Source organism: Gorilla gorilla, chromosome 2, assembly GCF_029281585.2.
Source record: "Gorilla gorilla gorilla isolate KB3781 chromosome 2, NHGRI_mGorGor1-v2.1_pri, whole genome shotgun sequence".
Taxonomy (NCBI): Eukaryota; Metazoa; Chordata; class Mammalia; order Primates; family Hominidae; genus Gorilla; species Gorilla gorilla.
In genome coordinates this window covers 191,675,973-191,694,371 of record NC_086017.1, presented here as the reverse complement: position 1 = coordinate 191,694,371, position 18,399 = coordinate 191,675,973, and the positions used below count along the sequence as shown (strand labels likewise).

General features: G+C 39.2%; 1 long non-coding RNA gene across 1 annotated transcript in view; it reads left to right on the top strand.

Annotated features, from left to right (window-relative positions):
- Positions 1–18,399, top strand: part of LOC129532441 (uncharacterized) — a 75,920-nt gene that overhangs the window by 1,034 nt on the left and 56,487 nt on the right. The window contains exon 2 of the long non-coding RNA XR_010133016.1: positions 16,227–16,536. This is a non-coding gene — a long non-coding RNA (uncharacterized lncRNA). The remainder of the gene's footprint in view (positions 1–16,226; positions 16,537–18,399) is intronic.

The following is an 18,399-nucleotide window of genomic DNA, read 5'->3' as shown; positions in this document are numbered from 1 at the left end:
AGAAATAAACGGTGACAGTTAGTCTCCCCACTTCCCACCATGTGTCTTTGAGGAAATCAACTTGCCCTTCACTGTGTTACCACTTTTGTATAGGAGATCTAGCCCAGAACATAATCGATACTGCCACACTGTTTTGTGGAAAACCCAGGCAAATAGGTAAACAGTTTGAGACTTGAGAAAATGCAACAAACAAGACTGCAACTGTAAAAGGTAAATTTGGGCTAGGCACGGTGGCTCACACCTGTAATCCCAGTACTTTGGGAGGCCGAGGGCGGATCACTTGAGGTCAGGAGTTCAGAGACCAGCTTGGCCACCATGGCCTAACCCCATCTCTACTAAAAATACAAAAATTAGCCGAGCATGGTGGCTCATGCCTGTAGTCCCAGCTACTCGGGAGGCTGAGGCACGAGAATCTCTTGAACTCTGGAGGCGGGGGTTGTAATGAACTGAGATCGCGCCACTGCAGTCCAGCTTGGGCGCCGGAGGGAGACTCCGTCTCAATAAATAAATAAATAAATTTCAAGCTTCTATAGGCATATCAACTTTAATAAATGGTACAGACTGACTTGTTTTAAGCCATAACTCTAGAGAATGGTTGTTTTTAGGAAAGAGTGCTGTCACTGAAAAGGAAAGCTGACCACTAAAAATTATTATAGACATCTTGATAAGTATGTGATTTGTGTTAGAGTCAATCTGTGATCAAGGACCTCATTTTTTGGAGGGACTAAGAAACCAGTGTCTGAGAACCAGACACCAAATAGTGTTACTTAGCCTGGGAATGTCACCTTCTGAGGCCATTCTTTAGTAGCACATGGTTTTATCACTATGGGATCTGTCTATACTTCTTCCTAATTCCAACACTAGGATAACCCTCCCCCACCTCATACCTTGAACATCTGAAATGGCCGTGAACATAGAAAGCAGCTCCTTTTAGGGGGTAAACAGCATTTATCAAGAGTGGTATTTTTCGTATAGTAGCGACAGAAGAAATGAACTTTAAGCAAATGTACTCAAAACTCAGCGTGGGATTTTCTGTCTTTGGTTAGCTCCTTATGTGAAAGTAGCCACATTAGTTGGGTGCCGAAGGCAGTCTTATTCTTTACTTCCGGAATACTACTCCCATTGCAGAGGATAAAGCCTTTTACAATTACAGGTGTATTTGAGTTCATTTTCTTTTGAGACAGACACCCCTTTGACTTTGAAGGGTACAGGGCACTGGATCTTTGACATGGGATTGGAGGGAGTGAGGAAAGGAAATGGGACTAGGTTTGCTTCTCATTTTAGAAAAACTAGTCCCACATGTGGGGCCTCTCAAGTGGGCGACGAAGAAAATACTGTTTTTCTTTTTTACTTCTTGCCTTACCTTAAAAAATATCTTTTTCGAGAAACTTTTCCAGATTAAGCAACATAAATAACTAAATGAATATGTTGAGGAGAGGGACAGGGGAAAGTGTGGGATGGGGTTGGGGGAAGAAGGCAGGACATCTAAAGCAGTCAGATCTTTGATGTCTGGTTCCTATGCCTATTTTTATTGTAAATGTTAAATTCAATTTCTAAATAAACACATATGTACATTATTTAATAAACACTCTAGACCCTAGAGATATAAAGGTGAAGAAAATAACTCTGGTTCTTGAGTGGCTCACAGTGCAACACAGGATTAGACATAAGAAGAAACAAATATGGCACAGTGGTAAGTGCTATTGTGGACACCTACTAGGGTGTCTGCATAGATTCCTCTTCTCTGTGAAGTGAGGTAGTGGGAGTTGCTTGGGGTAAGAGGAGAGAGGGGGAGGCAACTATGTGCAGTCCAGGCACAGAGGGCAATATAATTAAAGAAGTAGAGGTGTGAAAAAGCAAGATACATTCTGGAGACAGCAAGTGTGAAATGGAGGTAGGTAGGGATATTTTAATTATAGACATTTGGTTATGTAAGCGTGTCATTTCAGGTAGGCTATAGATTGGTGGGAAGAAACCCCTGGTGCCTCTCTGTGGGTACAACACACATACATACACCCACACACACAGAGTAAAGTCCTGATTTCTTTAGCAAAGAACACAAAAACTTAGGTGAAACAAGGTAGCCACATAAAGAAGTGGGAGAAGCAGCATATCTCATTGTAGCTTTTCTTGGATCTCCCAAGTTTCCACAAATAACTTCTGCAGCTAGTGACATAATCTGCAATAGATAAAGTCTTTTTTTTACATTTCGGAAACGTTTATAACCAATTGTTAAGAATCTACAAATAATCCATGACTTTATGAGAAATATTTATAGATATATTGTTTCTGGTTCTTGATCCTGATGCCAACAGTTTCAACAAGGCATCACCTTTAGCTGGGGTTAAGGTTGGAGTGTGTGTGTCAGGGATGGTGGGTACCAAATAAGGTCCTAGAAATCTATTATGATACTTCTAACTTTAATTTTTCAGTATCTTTTAAAGGCTCTCTTCTTTTTAGAAAAAATGGACTTTATTTTTTAGAGCAATTCTGGGTTAAAAGCAAAAGTGAGGAGAAAGTAAAAAGTTTCCCATGTATCCCCTGCCCCCACATATGCATAGCCTCCCTCATTATCAATATCCCCCACCTGAGTGGTACATTTGTTAAATTGATGAACCTACACTGACACCTCTCTATCATCCAACGTCCATAGTTTATCTTAGGTTTCATTCTTGGTGTCATACATTCTGTGGGCTTGGACAAATGTGTAATGACATATTCACCATTATAGTGTATTACAAAGTCGTTTCACCACCCTAAAAATCCTCTGTGCGCTGTCTATTCTTTTTCTCCTTGGAACCCCTGACAACCACTGAGTTTTTTACTGTGTCTGTATTTTTGCCTTTTCCAGAATGTTATGTATCTGAGATCATATAGTATATAGCATTTTCAGACTGGCTTCTTAGTAATATGCATTTCAGTTTCCTCCATGTCTTTTCATGGCTTGATAGCTTGTTTATCTTTAGTGCTGAATAGTATTCAATTTGCTGGATTTATAAAACAATTTATCCATTATCCTATTGAAGGATATACTGGTTTCTTCCAAGTTTTGGCAATTATGAACAAAGCTGCTATAAACATACATGTGCATATTGTTGGTGAACATAAGTTTTCAACTCTTTTGCATAGGAGTGCAAATGCTGGGTTGTGTGGTAAGAGTATGTTTAGTTTTGTGAAAAAGCACCAAACTGTCTTTCAAAGTGGCTGTACCATTTTACATTCCCATCAGCAATTAATGAGAGTTCCTGTTGCTCCACATCGTCACTGGTGTTTGATGTCAGGGTGCTGAAATTTGGCCATTCTAATAGATGTGTAGTGGTATCTCATTGTTATTTCCATTTGCATTCCCTTGATGATATATGATGTGGAGCATCTTTTTAAATGCTTATTTGCCATCTGTATATCTTCTTTGGTGTGGTGTCTGTTAAGGTCTTTGGCCCATTTTTAAATTTATATATTTATTAAAATATTTTAATATATTTGCAAATATTTTGTCTTAGCCTGTGGATTATATTCTCCCAGTGGTATCTTTTGCAGAGTAGAAATTTTTAATTTTAATGAAATCCAGCTTATCAGTTTTTTTTTTCTTTTATGGATCATGACTTTGGTATTGTATCTAAAAAGTCATCACCAAACCCAAAGTCATCTAGATTTTCTTCTATGTTATCTTCTAAGAGTTTTATAGTTTTGCATTTTACATGTAGATCTATAATCCATTTTGAGTTAATTTTGTGAAGGATGTAAGACCTGTGTATAGATTCATTTTTTTGCATATGGATGTCCAGTTGTTCCAGCACTACTGGCTGAAAAGAGTATCTCTTTTCTCCATTGTAGTGCCTTTTTACTTTTGTTAAAGATCAGTTGACGGTACTTATGTATTATGTTGGTCTAATTCTGGGCTCTTTATTCTGTTCCATTGATCTACTTGTCTATTCTTTTGCCAGTACCACACTGTCTTAATTACTATAGCTTTATAGTAAGTCTTGAAGTCAGGTAGTGCCAGTTCTCCAACTTTGTTCTTCTCCAATTACTGTCTTTATTTTCCTGAAAATAGTCCCTTTTTGTTGCTTAAGCCAGATGGAGGAAATCTGTAGTTTGGAACCAAAGGTGTTGACTAATACACTAAGAAGCCACCAACTAGTAGCCTCTGCTTTTTCTACTCTGCCATTTTAAAAATGAAGAAACAAATATGGAGAGGTTAATACATGCTTTTGTTTTTCAAAAACTAACTTTAGAATACGTGTTGTCTAACTGTGTATCTAGTACTCTTTCTACCATACCATGCCATTTAGCGGGTCAGTGAAACCATGCTCTTTAAGGATGTAGCTTTAAAATATATGTATGGAATTTATTTTATTAAAAAAAATTATGACATAGGTCAGGTATCCCTTATCTGAACTGGTTGGGACCAGAGTGTTTTGAATTTGAGATTTTAGAATAATTGCATATATATAATGAGATACCTTGGGGACTCAAGTCTAAACAAAAAATTCATTTATGTTTTGTATGCACCTTATACCCACAACTTGAAGGTAATTTTATTTTCACCTTGGGACGCTGAGTAAACATGGTGTCACATTCCTACGTTTTGACTGGGATCTACCACATGAGGTCAGGTGTGAAATTTTCCACTTGTGGCATCATGTGAGTGCTCAAAAAGTTTCCAACTTTGGAGCATTTTGGATTTTGGATTTTTGGAGTAGGGATGCTCAACCTGTAGTTAATTTTATGTGTCATCTTCACTGCATCAGGGGATGTCCAGATAGTTGGTTAAAGACTATTTTTGGGTGTGTCTGTGAGAGTGTTTCCAGATGACATTAGCATTTGAATTGGTGGGCTCAGTAAAGTAGATTGCCATCCGTAATGTAGTTGGTCGTCATCAAATCCACTGAGGGGCCAGGATCTGTGGCTCATGCCTGTAATCCTAGCACTTCGGGAGGGCCGGGAGGGCGGATTGCTTGAGCCCAGGAGTTTGAGACCAGCATTGGCAACATGGCAAAACCCTGTCTCCACCAAAAATACAAAAATTAGCCAGATGTGGTGTCACATGCCTGTAGTTCCAGCTACCCAGGAGGCTGAGGTGGGAGGATCATCTGAGCCTGGGAGGTTGAGGCTGCAGTGAGCCTTTCCCAGCCTGGGTGACAGAGTGAGACCCTGTCTCAAAAATATATATATATATCAGTTCAGGGCCTGAATAGAATAAAAGGCAAAAGTAGGGAAAATGTGCCCCTTTTTGGCCCCACTGTTTGAGCTGGGACATCTCATTTCATCTTCTTTTGCCCTCAGAGTAGGATTTATATCATTGGCTCTCCTTGGCCTTTGGACTCAGACTACATTATGCCAGCAGCCTTCCTGGGTCTCTAGCTTGCAGATGGCTGATCCCAAGACTTCTCAGCCTCCATAATCCTCTATAATTGTATGAGCTAAGTCTTCATAGTGTGTGTGTGTGTGTGTGTGTGTGTGTATGTATGTACGTATGTATATGTATGTGTATCTCCTGTTGTCTGTTTCTCTGGTGAACTCTGACTAATACAAATGTCCGTTATTATGTTATTATCTAAAGATCGCCTTGAACTCTTTTTTTTTCCCATAATGGGGCCCCTTGATTTCATTCCTAAGCACATGGTGTAAAAGGTTTAGATTACAAATTTGCTACCATATAAGGTAGCCATCTGTGTTTAACACTCTATTCAAAGCTGTCCTGAAGTGACTCAAGAAAGAGTAAGGAATACTAAATGGAAAATATGGCAAACTCAGCCAAATATCTATCCCTGTTGTTAGAGGAATAATTCAAACTGCAAGCCCTTCTGATAAGAGTTGGCACATCTTCATTCATTCCAATAGTTTTTGTTTGAAAAGATTCTCCCAGCTTCTATTTCTTTTTCATATCACAGACCAACACCTTTCTTCAAGAAAAAAAACATTGTCACTCTAATCCACTTGAGGGTGCTGTAAGATCATCATGGTATCCAGTTTTATAAAAGTCCTTCACCAGAAAACCTGCTAACTAAACAAGGATTTAGGGATGGGGAACTGTGACCCTATTATATACAGTCATTTTGGGATAATTTTATCTCTAACACTGTCTCCACCTTTTAGTGACTGATAAATGTTTTGAGGATATTATTTTAATTTAAATCAGTTCATATCTCATTAGAATTGATAGACTTAGTAATCTTGAGTTATTTTTTTCTAAGAAGAAAGATTACTGATTTCAGTTTCAATTCAGCATGGTTCTAAACAGACCCAGAGGTGAATATTGCACAACTCCAGGACAAGAGGCCAGAGTAGTGATACACTATAATCCATCTTCAGTGTATGTGGTATTCCTGGAGATGTGCAACTTTTGATCAGTTGTAGTGACCATCTGCAGTGCTAGTCTCAGCTAGCATTTCTTTCCTGTTTGTCTTTGTTTACAAAAAGGATGAGGAAATAGAATGAAGATATTTCAGATTAAATCTATCATGATTGTTAGAAAAAAAGTCGAAAGATGTATGTAATACTGATATGGAATAGGTTAAGGTGTTTGTCATCAGGTTCTTGGTCATGACTGCTCATAAAGACACACACACATACACACACACACACACCTCTTAGATTCTTAGATTCTTGTTTTGCAGCAATTTCTCAGAATGCTATATCAGAGAACATGTCAGGATTATCATCAAAAGAATTGAAAGTTTAATGCTCAATAAATAGTATTCTTTGTCAGTACATTCTGGATTGCTTCGATTTTTTAAATGCAATTTAGACATTCCTTTAAAATGAAAGCAGTTGGTCATCTTCTAATTTTTAAACACATTCTTTTTTGTTTTATTGACGGCAGCACTAAAGGAGAATTTCGGGGAGTAGAAATGTATTAGTGGCTTAGTATATTGCCCTTCTTAATGGAATTCATTGGAAGATCCAGTATATCAGGGAAATGATTTAACCTTGATCTGGACCACATTAGACATAGCCTTTGATTATCTGTAGACATAATGGTCAAGTTGCCAAATGCATTAATTTATTCATTTAATAAATATTTGAGGCTTAGGCTGTATTTTAGGTGTTAGGAATATAATAATGAAAAAAATACACCAACCTCCCTGCCTCTATGGAGTTTATATTCTGGAAGGAGACATATGATGAGTAACAAATATAATAAATAAGTAAATGATATAGTGCATGTATTAGAAGGTGATAGATCCTATACAGAAAGAAGTAAGTCAGGGTAAGGGGCATTGGAAGTACAGGGGGGTGGGTGTGGTAGTTTTTTTTTTATTATTTATTTATTTATTTAATTTTTTTTTTTGAGACGGAGTCTTGCTCCAGGCTGGAGTGCAGTGGGTCAATCTCGCTCACTGCAAGCTCCGCCTCCTGGGTTCACGCCATTCTCCTGCCTCAGCCTCCCGAGTAGCTAGGACTACAGGCGCCCCGCCACCATGCCGAGCTAATTTTTTGTATTTTTAGTAGAGACGGGTTTCACCGTGTTAGCCAGGATGGTCTCAATCTCCTGATCTCATGATCCGCCCTCCTTGGCCTCCCAAAGTGCTGGGATTACAGGCGTGAGCCGCCGCGCCTGGCCTGGGTGTGGTAGTTTTAAATAGTTACAGCAGATCTCATTAAGAGGGTGACATTTGAGCAAAGATTTGAAGTAGATGAGGAGTTAGTCATTCAACCTGTTTGAGGGAAAAGAGTTCCAGGCAGAGGGAACAACCAATGCAAGGGTCCTGAGACAGGAAGGTATTTGATGTATTTGAGAAATAGCAAGGAAGGCGGTGTGGCAGGAACAGAGTGAGCATGGAGGATGGACGTATGGGGCTTTGTAGGCCATTGCAAGAACTTGGCTTTTACTGTTAGTGGTTGGGAGTAGCTTCAGAGTTTTAAGGAGGAGGGCACATTATGACTTTCATTATAAAAGTATCACTTTGGCTGTTATCTAGGTAGGAATTGATTAAATACCTATTGCTCATAATAAAAGGGAGAAAGTTTTGTAGGATGTCTTCTTATTTCTTAGCAAACATAATTTCATTTTAAAATTTACCTATCGATCATTGCATAGAATAAGAATATGAAGTTTCAACAGCTGCAAGAAGATTAAGAGTGTAGGGCAGGGCGCTGTGGCTCACGCCTGTAATCCCAGCATTTTGGGAGGCCGAAGCAGGCGGATCACCTGAGGTCAGGAGTTTGAGACCAGACTGACCAACATGAAGAAACCCCATCTCTACTAAAAATATAAAATTAGCCGTGCGTGGTGGCGCATGCCTGTAATCCCAGCCACTCGGGAGGCTGAGGCAGGAGAATCGCTTGAACCCAGGAGGCAGAGATTGCGATGAGTTGAGATCGCGCCGTTGCACTCCAGCCTGGGCAACCAGAGCGAGACTCTGTCTCAAAAAAAAAAAAAAAAAAGAATGTGAGCAATTATGAAATAGGGAGTTATCATAGTGGAAGGAGCTTAGCCCAGAAGTCCCAGCTGTATTTTGAGTAAATAATCTAATCTTCCATCCCTCTCTTGCCACCTTTAAAACTAAGGGATTGGATGAGATGAACTTTGAGATCTAACCCTTAACATTCATTGTTCTATGATGAACAGTTCAGGTGCTAAAACTGCATGTCTGTCTTTAAGTCAGTGTGCTTCTTTTTCTATGAAATCTGTATGAAGTTATTTTCCTATTGTATTGCAGTACTGGTAAGTGTGGCTTCCTACTGTGGCTGGTCTCTTTAAATGAATGAGATTCTTTACAGTTCCTTTAGTTGTAGTTAGAAGAGGGACCAGCCACAGAAGTCACAGGGAGAGATTGGCTGATCACTGTTTGGAAGTCTCAGCGTGGCAGTTCCATGAGGTAGATTGAGTTCTGGACACTGATCCTTAGTTTTTCAAGTGCAGAAATTCAAGTAAGGCTCGACATACTGATACACACTAACCAAATTAAACACTGATTTAGAAATCACGTTGACAATATATTAAGGGTGAACTGTAAATGTTATGTGAATCAGAAACTTGTAGAAGTATCAATATATTCTCTGGTGGAAAGCCAACTTCAGTCAGAAGCTTGTTTGTGAGCCCAAAATAAGAACAAAAACAGCCTGTTGGGTATTTTTAATGACTAATTTCATCAAACTATGTAATCTTATGCATTCATTTCCTCTGCATGTGTATTTCTTCTAAGACAATAAAAAACTCTGCTTACCTGTCATCCTTTTCTTTCTCCCTTTAATCTCTCTTTCTTTATACACACACACACACACACACACACGTACATAATATATAAAATATACATGTATGCATATGTAAATATGTAACTGAATAATAGCAAATATATTGAGAATATGACTGCTGCTATGTGTGTGTATATTTGAAAACTGCTTTCAGTTTTGTTTTAACTTTCTTAAAATGGAAGCCCAATATATAAAATAGACAGGAAGATACTGAGAACTCAACCAAGTAATATATTTTCCTTTTTGTTTCCAGCCCCCTCTCCCTCATACACAGCAAATGATGCCTGGAGAGGTTACCTTTAAGTCAGCAATCCCCAACCTTTTTGGCACCAGGGACCGATTTTATGGAAGACAATTTTTCCATGGACTGGGGCAGTAGGGATGGTTTTAGGATGATTCAAGTGCATTACATTTATTGTGCTCTTTTTTCTATTACTATTACATTGTAATATACAATGAAATAATTATACAACTCACCATAATGTGGAATCAGTAGGAGCCCTGAGCTTATTTTCCTGCAGCTAGATGGTCACCTCTGGGGATGATGGGAGACAGTGACAGATTATCAGGCATTAGATTCTCATAAGGAGCATGCAACATAGATCCCTTGCATGTGCAGTTCACAGTAGGGTATTCACTCCTATAAGAATCTGATGCCAGTTGGCTTGGTAAGCGGGGGTACCCGCGGGCCTCCCCAGACAACTGCATCCTCCGTAGCCCACGTAGCCTTGGCACTGCGTGCTGTGGGGGTCCTAGGCCCTCCGCTGCAGGGCCGGGGCGCCGGCGAGGCCGAGGGGTGGGAAGTCACTGCCCAGCCTGGCAGTGTGAATGTGCAAGTCGATCCCCTAACCCAGAAAGCCCCAGGTGTGGTCTATATGGGCGGCCCTGCTCCTGTTTTATTTTTTCGGGACAGGGTCTCGCTCTGCCACCCGGGATGGAGTGCAGTGGTGTAATCACAGCTCACTGCAGCCTCGACCTCCCGGGCTGAAGCGATCCTCCCCGCTCAGCCTCCTGAGTAACTGGGACCACAGGTGCACCCGGCTGATTTTTAATTTTTTTTGTATTTTTTTTGGTAGAGATGGCGGGGGGTCTCGCTATGTTGGCCAGGCTGGTCTCAAACTCCTGGCCTCAAGCGATTGTCCTGTATCAGCCTCCCGAAGTGCTGGGATGACAGGCATGAACCACTGCACCTGGCCTCTTTTGAATGGGCCTCCTTGCGTTTGTGTTTCAATGTCTGGTGCTACTTTTTTGGGAGCCCCAAGGCTGTACTGTTTGACTCCTTTTTTCCCCCTTTCTTTTTAACCTAAATTAAAGCTGCCACTGAAGAGCCCCACCATGGAAGACACGCGGTTGGTGATATCAAAACAGAAGACAGAGGTGGTGTGCGGGGTCCCCACCCAGGTGGTGTGCACGACCTTCAGCAGTCACATCCTGGTGGTGGTGACCCAGTGGGGAAAATTGGTATCTGTGACTAGGGACAGTCTCTCTGTGGTAGTCCATGCTTATGGGACAAATATCTGCATACTTCTTGTATTATGGTTCTTCAGGGAAACAGAACCAATACGATGGGTATATGTATATTTAGAAGGAAATTTATTTTAAGGAATTGGCTCATGTGATTTAGGAGGCTGACAAATCAAAACATACAGAGTAGGTTGGCAAGCTGGAGACCAAGGAAAAGCTAATGCTGCAGTTTAAGTCTGAAGGCTATCTGCTGGTAGATGGCCCTCTTTCTTGGTGGAGGTCAATCTTTTGTTCTATTCAGGTCTTCAGCTAGCTGGATGAGGCCTTACCCAGATGATGGAGGGCAATGTGCTTTACTCAAAGTTCATCAATTTAAATGTTAATCTCACCCCCCAAACACCCTCACAGAACATTTAGAATAATGTGTGACTACATATCTGGGCACCATGGCCCAGCCAAGTTGACATATAATTAACCATTGCAATTATGTCCTACTTCAATGCCATATTTTAAGACAATGAAGCCTATTTAAAGCATTACAACCCCATGACGGTGAAGCAGCTGGAAATCACATGATTTGAGGAACAGCTGAAGTAACTAGGAATGTATAGAAATTCTGCCTCGTTTAATCTACTGGGTTTCACACTTATACACAGCCAATATCTGAGTTGCATCATCATTTCTTACTTATATCAGAGTTATAATATGAATGGTAGAGATTTCATAGTCTTTTGGTGTAAAATTGCTTTAAGTTCATTTAAAGGCCTTTATCAACAAAATTTCTAAGCTTATAATGCTTTTTTATTTTTCCACTTTTAAGTTCTAGAACTTAAAGATATTCCTTATCCTCCATGGTGGTTTCTGAAAAATAATTTATGTGTTGAGCACTGAGTAAAAAATTTGGGGTCATGTGATGACTGATTTTGCATGGGTCATTGACTCCAGGTGACTTCCTTTTCTGAGCTATCGAAGATCGTTCCTAATTGTGGCAGCCTAGATTTTTGCTGTTACCCATTTCATGTCTATTTCTGTGGCCACATTTCACTTCTAACAAACAAAAGAAACACCGTTATGTTAGGAAAGTTGTTTGGCTATGTTTTTATTATTTTTTTCCTGAGACTTTTTATTAGCCAATAATCCAGAATTTATTGTATCCATTTTCATTGGAATCGTAGTGACAAGCATCAATATGAGAATTGTAACTCAGAAATTCACCTAACGTTTATTTGACTATCTCCTTGTTCCAAATAGCTGTAGGTGCTGGGAATTCAGTAATGAACAAATCATAGAAAAATCCCAGTTGAAAAAAGATAGTGTGAGTGGTTATTGCTGATATTTTGCTTTCATCCTGAGAAGTGTTCCTTAATTCTAAACCTATGGACTTGGATATGAAAGGAAAAGTATTCTGTTTTTTATAGCTTCCATCAGCTCCACAGAATAAAATAGCTAGTACCCTTTTATAATTTAAAGATTTGGGGAAGAAAAAAATTCACAATAAAATAGTATAATTTCACAATAATAAATATCATCACCTTGACTATATCTGTATAATTAAAATATTTCTAAGCCATTGCCATTACCTTTTATTTCAGGCTGAATTAAAGATAACTCATTTCTAAATTGCATAACAAAATAGTCTCTGTAGGACCCTTGGAGCTAGTGTTGTGCAAACTATATCAGTGAAATTTCTGTACGATTTACTAGGATATTTGTTTTACGGAATAGTCTTGGTTTACATAAACTCTTTTCCCAGTGTTCATGGAAGCAAGAGAGTTGAACTGGGATACAGATTTTCTTTTTTTTTTTTTTTTTTTTTTTTTTTTTTTTTGAGACGGAGTCTTGCTTTGTTGCCCAGGCTGGAGTGCAGTGGCGCGATCTCGGCTCACTGCAAGCTCCACCTCCCGGGTTCACGCCATTCTCCTGCCTCAGCCTCCCTAGTAGCTGGGACTACAGGCGCCCACTACCACGCCCGGCTAATTTTTTGTATTTTTAGTAGAGACGGGGTTTCACCGTGTTAGCCAGGATGGTCTCGATCTCCTGACCTCGTGATCCGCCCGCCTCGGCCTCCCAAAGTGCTGGGATTACAGGCGTTGGGATACAGATTTTCTTATGATAGATTCTACTAGAAATGATTAAACAAAAATATGTTTTATATAGATAATACTAAGTGGATTGACAGCATATTGCTGCTGAGATTTTTCTGGGAAGTCTGTCTTTTACAAAACTGTTTGTCTTTTTCAAACATTGATGCCTTATCTGTTCTGAGAACTCATATGTGATATTTTTGGCATACTTGTCCATTTAGGTTGTATGCAACTTTCAGTTTTCCTAAAACTCTATCATAGGTGTTCATTTCAGTTTCTCTAAGATCCATGCAAGACTCATGTTCACTTGGGGCATATGACATGCTTCCTGTCTAAGGCTAGCCCTACCATGTCACATCTTAGGTCTTGGAGGGAGGGATGAAAATTCTTTTAGATCTTCCTCACTTTAGCATCCATTTACTCTTTTCCACACACTATGTTTTATTTTCCCAGAGACCATGAAGTGATCAAATACCAGCTCCCTAAGGAACTCTTTTCAGTTTAATTAGAAAAGAACAGTATTTAGTTCCTTTTTTTTTTCTTCTGGAAGTCATTTCTAGCTCCTGTACCCATCTTCTTCCCCTGTTCCAGTAAGTTATCTTTTGTCCTGTATTGCCAATCAGTCTTCCAGCCCTATCTTACCATGTCACATACCTGGATTAAAGTCATTGCAGTAGTAATAAAATTTGACAAATCTGGTTTGCAGACGCCTGGCAACTGGGGATAAGGTATGGTGGCATGACTTAGGAATTATTGATTTTTTTCCTGGTCTGCGTGATTAAATGGTGATCCTTTTCTCAGTTGGGCACTTACCATAGAAGGGTAACTATTGCTTTAGGGACTGTCAATAATAGTATACATGAAGAAAATCAAAAGCCTTGACTCCTGATTGCAACTATGACTGAGTAACTGGTACAAGACTAACCCTTCCACCATTAACAAATCCCCTGCCACAGAAAGGAAACAAAATTATATGAAACAACTGCTTTCAGATATCGGACAACAGGTCATGAAGGGTTTCACTGTCTGAGAGAAAAAAAAATAAACTAGATAACTGTTATTATTGTCGAGTTTTCTGGTTAGAGGCACTTATTGGCCAAAGGTGCAGAGAGGTGAAACCCAGACAGAGCATAGCAGCCTTGCTGAGATGATGAGACAGATATTAGAGTTTGGAGAGGCACAAACAGCTGAAATTTATGGGTAGAAGACCAAAGAGGAGAGAACTAAGCAGGGAAAGAACTCCAGAAATCTGCATAGGTTCCTTTTGAGTATTTGCTTACTAATCTGCACAAATATAGGGTGAGACTCCACAAGACCAAAGAACAATGACCAGGGAAAGAGCAACTACTGGGAAGCTATAAGCTGAACAAGTATCAGAATTTCACAGGGCTGAACAACTAGGGTGGAAAGACCCTGTGGAACACTCAGGCAATTCATTAGAGATCCCCAAAAGGCCATACCCCTTTTTGGTTTTAGTCCTAAGAAGAAGGGCTAAAACTAGCCTTATAGTAAAATCTCTTCTAGGCCCTTCTTAACAAAGTTGAAAAGGAAGTTTCAAAATAGACAATGCAATTCAACATATCCAATATATATATAGATATCAAAAGTTACTAGACATGCAAAAAAACGCATGAAAATGTGATCCCTAACCAGGTTTAAAAAATCCATTAATAGAAACAGTTCTACAAACAGGCAAAATTAATGGACTTGGACTTTTAAAGAGCTATTATAATATGTGTAAAAATTGAGGCTGGGTGCGGTGGCTCACGCTTGTAATTCCAGCACTTTGGGAGTTCGAGGTTGGCGGATCTTGAAGTCAAGAGATTGAGACCATCCTGGCCAACATGGTGAAACCCCTTCTCTACTAAAAATACAAAAATTTAGCTGGGTGTGGTGGCATGCGCCTGTAGTCCCAGCTACTCAGGAGGCTGAGGCAGGAGAATCGCTTGAACCGAGGAGGAGGAGGGTGCAGTGAGCCGAGATCACGCCACTGCACTCCAGCCTGGCAACAGAGCAAGAATCTGTCTTAAAAAAAAAAAAAATAGGAATGGAGATGGAAGAAAGGAAAAATAACTTAGGCATTGTTTTTTTCTCTCGGTTTCTGCCTTGGAATAAATTCTGGTGCAAGTACAAGGAAGGAAGACAGTAGAGGTACATTTCTTCTCCCCGTCTTCCTCTGATAGGTCTAGTCTCTGTGTCTTACACCTTCTCTCTGGAGCTCTAGTAGGCTTGCCGAGGTTTACCATGCTGTGGCGACTTGAAAGAAATGAATCAGAAAATGCATAAGGGATGCTTTAGAACAATGAATACCTGCTGACAACCCTGGGACACTGTGGAGTCCAAGAGGTATGGAAAAAATCAGTGAATGTTTCTCTGCATCCACAAGAAAGAAAGGGCACAGAATATAGGTGAGAAAGGGGAACTCAACAGACTTGGAGGAGACCTATTCGTTTCCTCAGCCAGGATGAGGAAACCCCTAGGGAAGATGTGGGAAGATCAGAAGAAAATGCTGCCACATCTCAGTAGATTATCAAAACAGTGGGGAGACATGATCTCCAAAGATACCAGCTCCTAAGAATGAGACCAGTTAAAATTCAAAGTACACAACCTCTATCAGGATGGCATGGTGGCATTTAGTTAAGACTCCCATCCCAGCAACAACTAGGGAAGAGGAAGAGGGCAAAAAGAAGGCAATCTTAAATAGTGCTAAGTGCACTATTTATTTTGGTACATCTCAGTTTGTTTCATTTTGGTACATCTCAGTTTGTTTCTTGTTAAACAGGCTGAAATAAAATGATATCCTGCTCCCCAATTGCTTTTCTAAACATGTAGCTTTAGATTCATTACTGAATAAGTTTAGAAATGTACTTATTTCTGTAGAGAAATATGAAACCAGCCAACAAATTCGTGTGAAGCTAATGCACTTTGTGTAGGTAAGCAATTTACAAAGTAATATGTAGGTATCTTATTGAAAGGAAAGGTAAAAAAAGCATCATAGACAGCTAAAAAGAAATGATCTTCTCTATCATTTTAAAGATGTGATGATTAAATACTTGCATACTTCACTTTGTCTTATCTGCACATACACAGCTGTGATAAAAATCTCCATCTACCCTATCAGTGTGATCTGAGAGAACGGAATACTATGTCTACTTGGTTAAAGCTTTTCTTCTCTAAACATCAGGACGATTTAAGGAAAATACACATCTAAGCTCAGTTCTAATAGTTCCTTGCCACTCACTTGGAAAAATTCACTGTGGGTGGCAAGTTCATGTAGTAGTATACCTGGTTAAAATACAGCAGCTCTACCATTGTTACCTCATCATACTATAATTTCTTTGGGACATGAACTTACATTTATACAAGATTTTATTATAAAATGCTATCTAATTTAGGGATACTTAAATTTTGTTGGTTTTTTTTGTTGTGGTTGGTTTTTGTTTTTTTTTTTTGACAGAGTCTCGCTCTGTTGCCCAGGCTTGAGTGCAGTGGCATGATCTTGGCTCACTGCAACCTCCACCTCCCGAGTTCAAGCGATTCTCCTGCCTCACCCTCCTGAGTAGCTGGGACTACAGGCCTGCGCCACCACACCTGGCTAACTTCTGAATATCAAGCTGAAATTACTATCAGATATCTTGCCACCACATAGAGGCTTTGAGTGAAGTCTGCATGGAGGAGAACAGAGCTGAGAGATGGAAAGATATTGAATCCCAGTGACGTCCTTTGAGATGTCGGATCAAGCTGAGCTGGGCGTGAAGATAGAACTACTCCTATACTTTTAAGATACGTAAGTTAATGAATTCCCTTGTTTGCTTGGATTAGCTTGATTATATTTTCTGTTACCTGCAGCAAGAGTCCTACTACCTTGAGTATTTCACACTTGCTCTCCAGATTCACTCTCAATTTTTTTTTTTCCAACCTTCTCTGTGCCTGGGGACTTACCTGTAAGGATTGTATCAAACGACACATTTGCCCTCTGGCTTCTGATTGTGTTCAGCCAGTGGCAATCTCCCTAGAGAGGGAGGTCAGAACATATATACTCTAGGGGCTCTCCCTGCTAGATCACAATAGGTTGAATGGTTCTTCTTTTAAAGGCTATTGATCCTGTCAAGTTCCCTTTCCTCTCCAGGTTTGAGTAGCCATCTTCTCCCTGTACACGTCAGATCCAGGGGTGTTACACCTTCTCACAATTGCAAGCTCTGGAATAAAACATTATCCCTAACTGGTTTCCCTTAGCCCTTCCCATATTTCTGTAAATAGCGCCTCTATTAAATTCTTCTCAATTATACAGTTTGAGTGAGCCGTCTCTTTCTGCCAGGAGCCAGAGTGATACATACTCCTTTCATTTTGGTATTCAAAATAAGTGGAAAATGCAGTAATTTTAAAAGACAAAATCAGATTAGCCATTTGAACAATTTGTTGCTTGATAGTGAATGCCCAATTTAGTATCATAATAAGATTTTAGAATGTTTGCAATACATGGAATTTTAGGAAGTCGGTGAAGGGAACTGAAGGCTGTTGGCATCTACATGAGTGGGGACTTACTCTAAGATTTTGGATTATTTTCTAGTCTACCACTCACAGAAACTACCTTTTAGTGCAATCACGGTGGAACCCTGCCATAGTATCTCTAGGTAAGCATCACTATGCTCTTATAAATTTATATTTTCACTTCTCCAGGTCTTAAAAAGAGGACTGCTTGAATTTTTTGTGAATAAATGAATAAAGGAAATAATTTTAAGATGCACACTGAAATCTACACTCAGTGAATTTACATCTCATGATTTATAAGAACGAACTTTCCTTAGGTCTTTATATAGTTCAGAAGGACACAGCAACAAGTATGCTAATTTCAAATGTATTCACCGAAGCAAGTTCTGAAGAAGTCAACTAGGTATCATGTAATTACTGTGTATATTTTAGGTGTTAAGATTAATTTAAGATGATTTATCACTCTAACTTTTTACCGTGTTAGGCTTTTCTTCAATTAGTCTGAATTCATGAGCCCTGATGAGCTTTTTTAGTGATACAATATTTAAAAGATTAACTACATTGAACATATGTAATGGATTAATAGCAGTGTCTATTCAATATTAGCTTGAGGCTATGGAGTATATTCAATTGTCAACATGAAGCAAAATGTTATTTCTGCTTTGAATGGAGAATACTAAATTAGTCAAGACACTTTCTCATCTCATCTGCCTTTCCCTGGCTCTTCACTTATAGTACCAGTATTTTATATTGGACAACAGTTCAAACTAGTAATAAATATATGATTGCCATATTCTTCTGAACCACAATATCTACTAATGTTGCTAATCAAACAAAATATTTGGATTGCCCCAACCTAAGAAAAAAAAATTTAAGCCATAAAGTTGATAGGTGTATCCTGTCATATGTGTAGCATTCTTCCTTTCAATCCATTTCAACAGCAAGCTTAAAAAATACGTGCCAGTCTTCAGGGAAATATAATAGATAAAATAGATAAGAATATTAATGTTATAATTAACATTACATAAGAATTCTGTAATAGGAATTAGGGATTCAGTTTATGAAAGTCAAAAGGTGGTGATAAGTAGCATATTTTCACCTTCCAAATAAAGGAAAAGCTCAAACTTGACAAATACAAACATGGTAGGGTTTTTTTTCT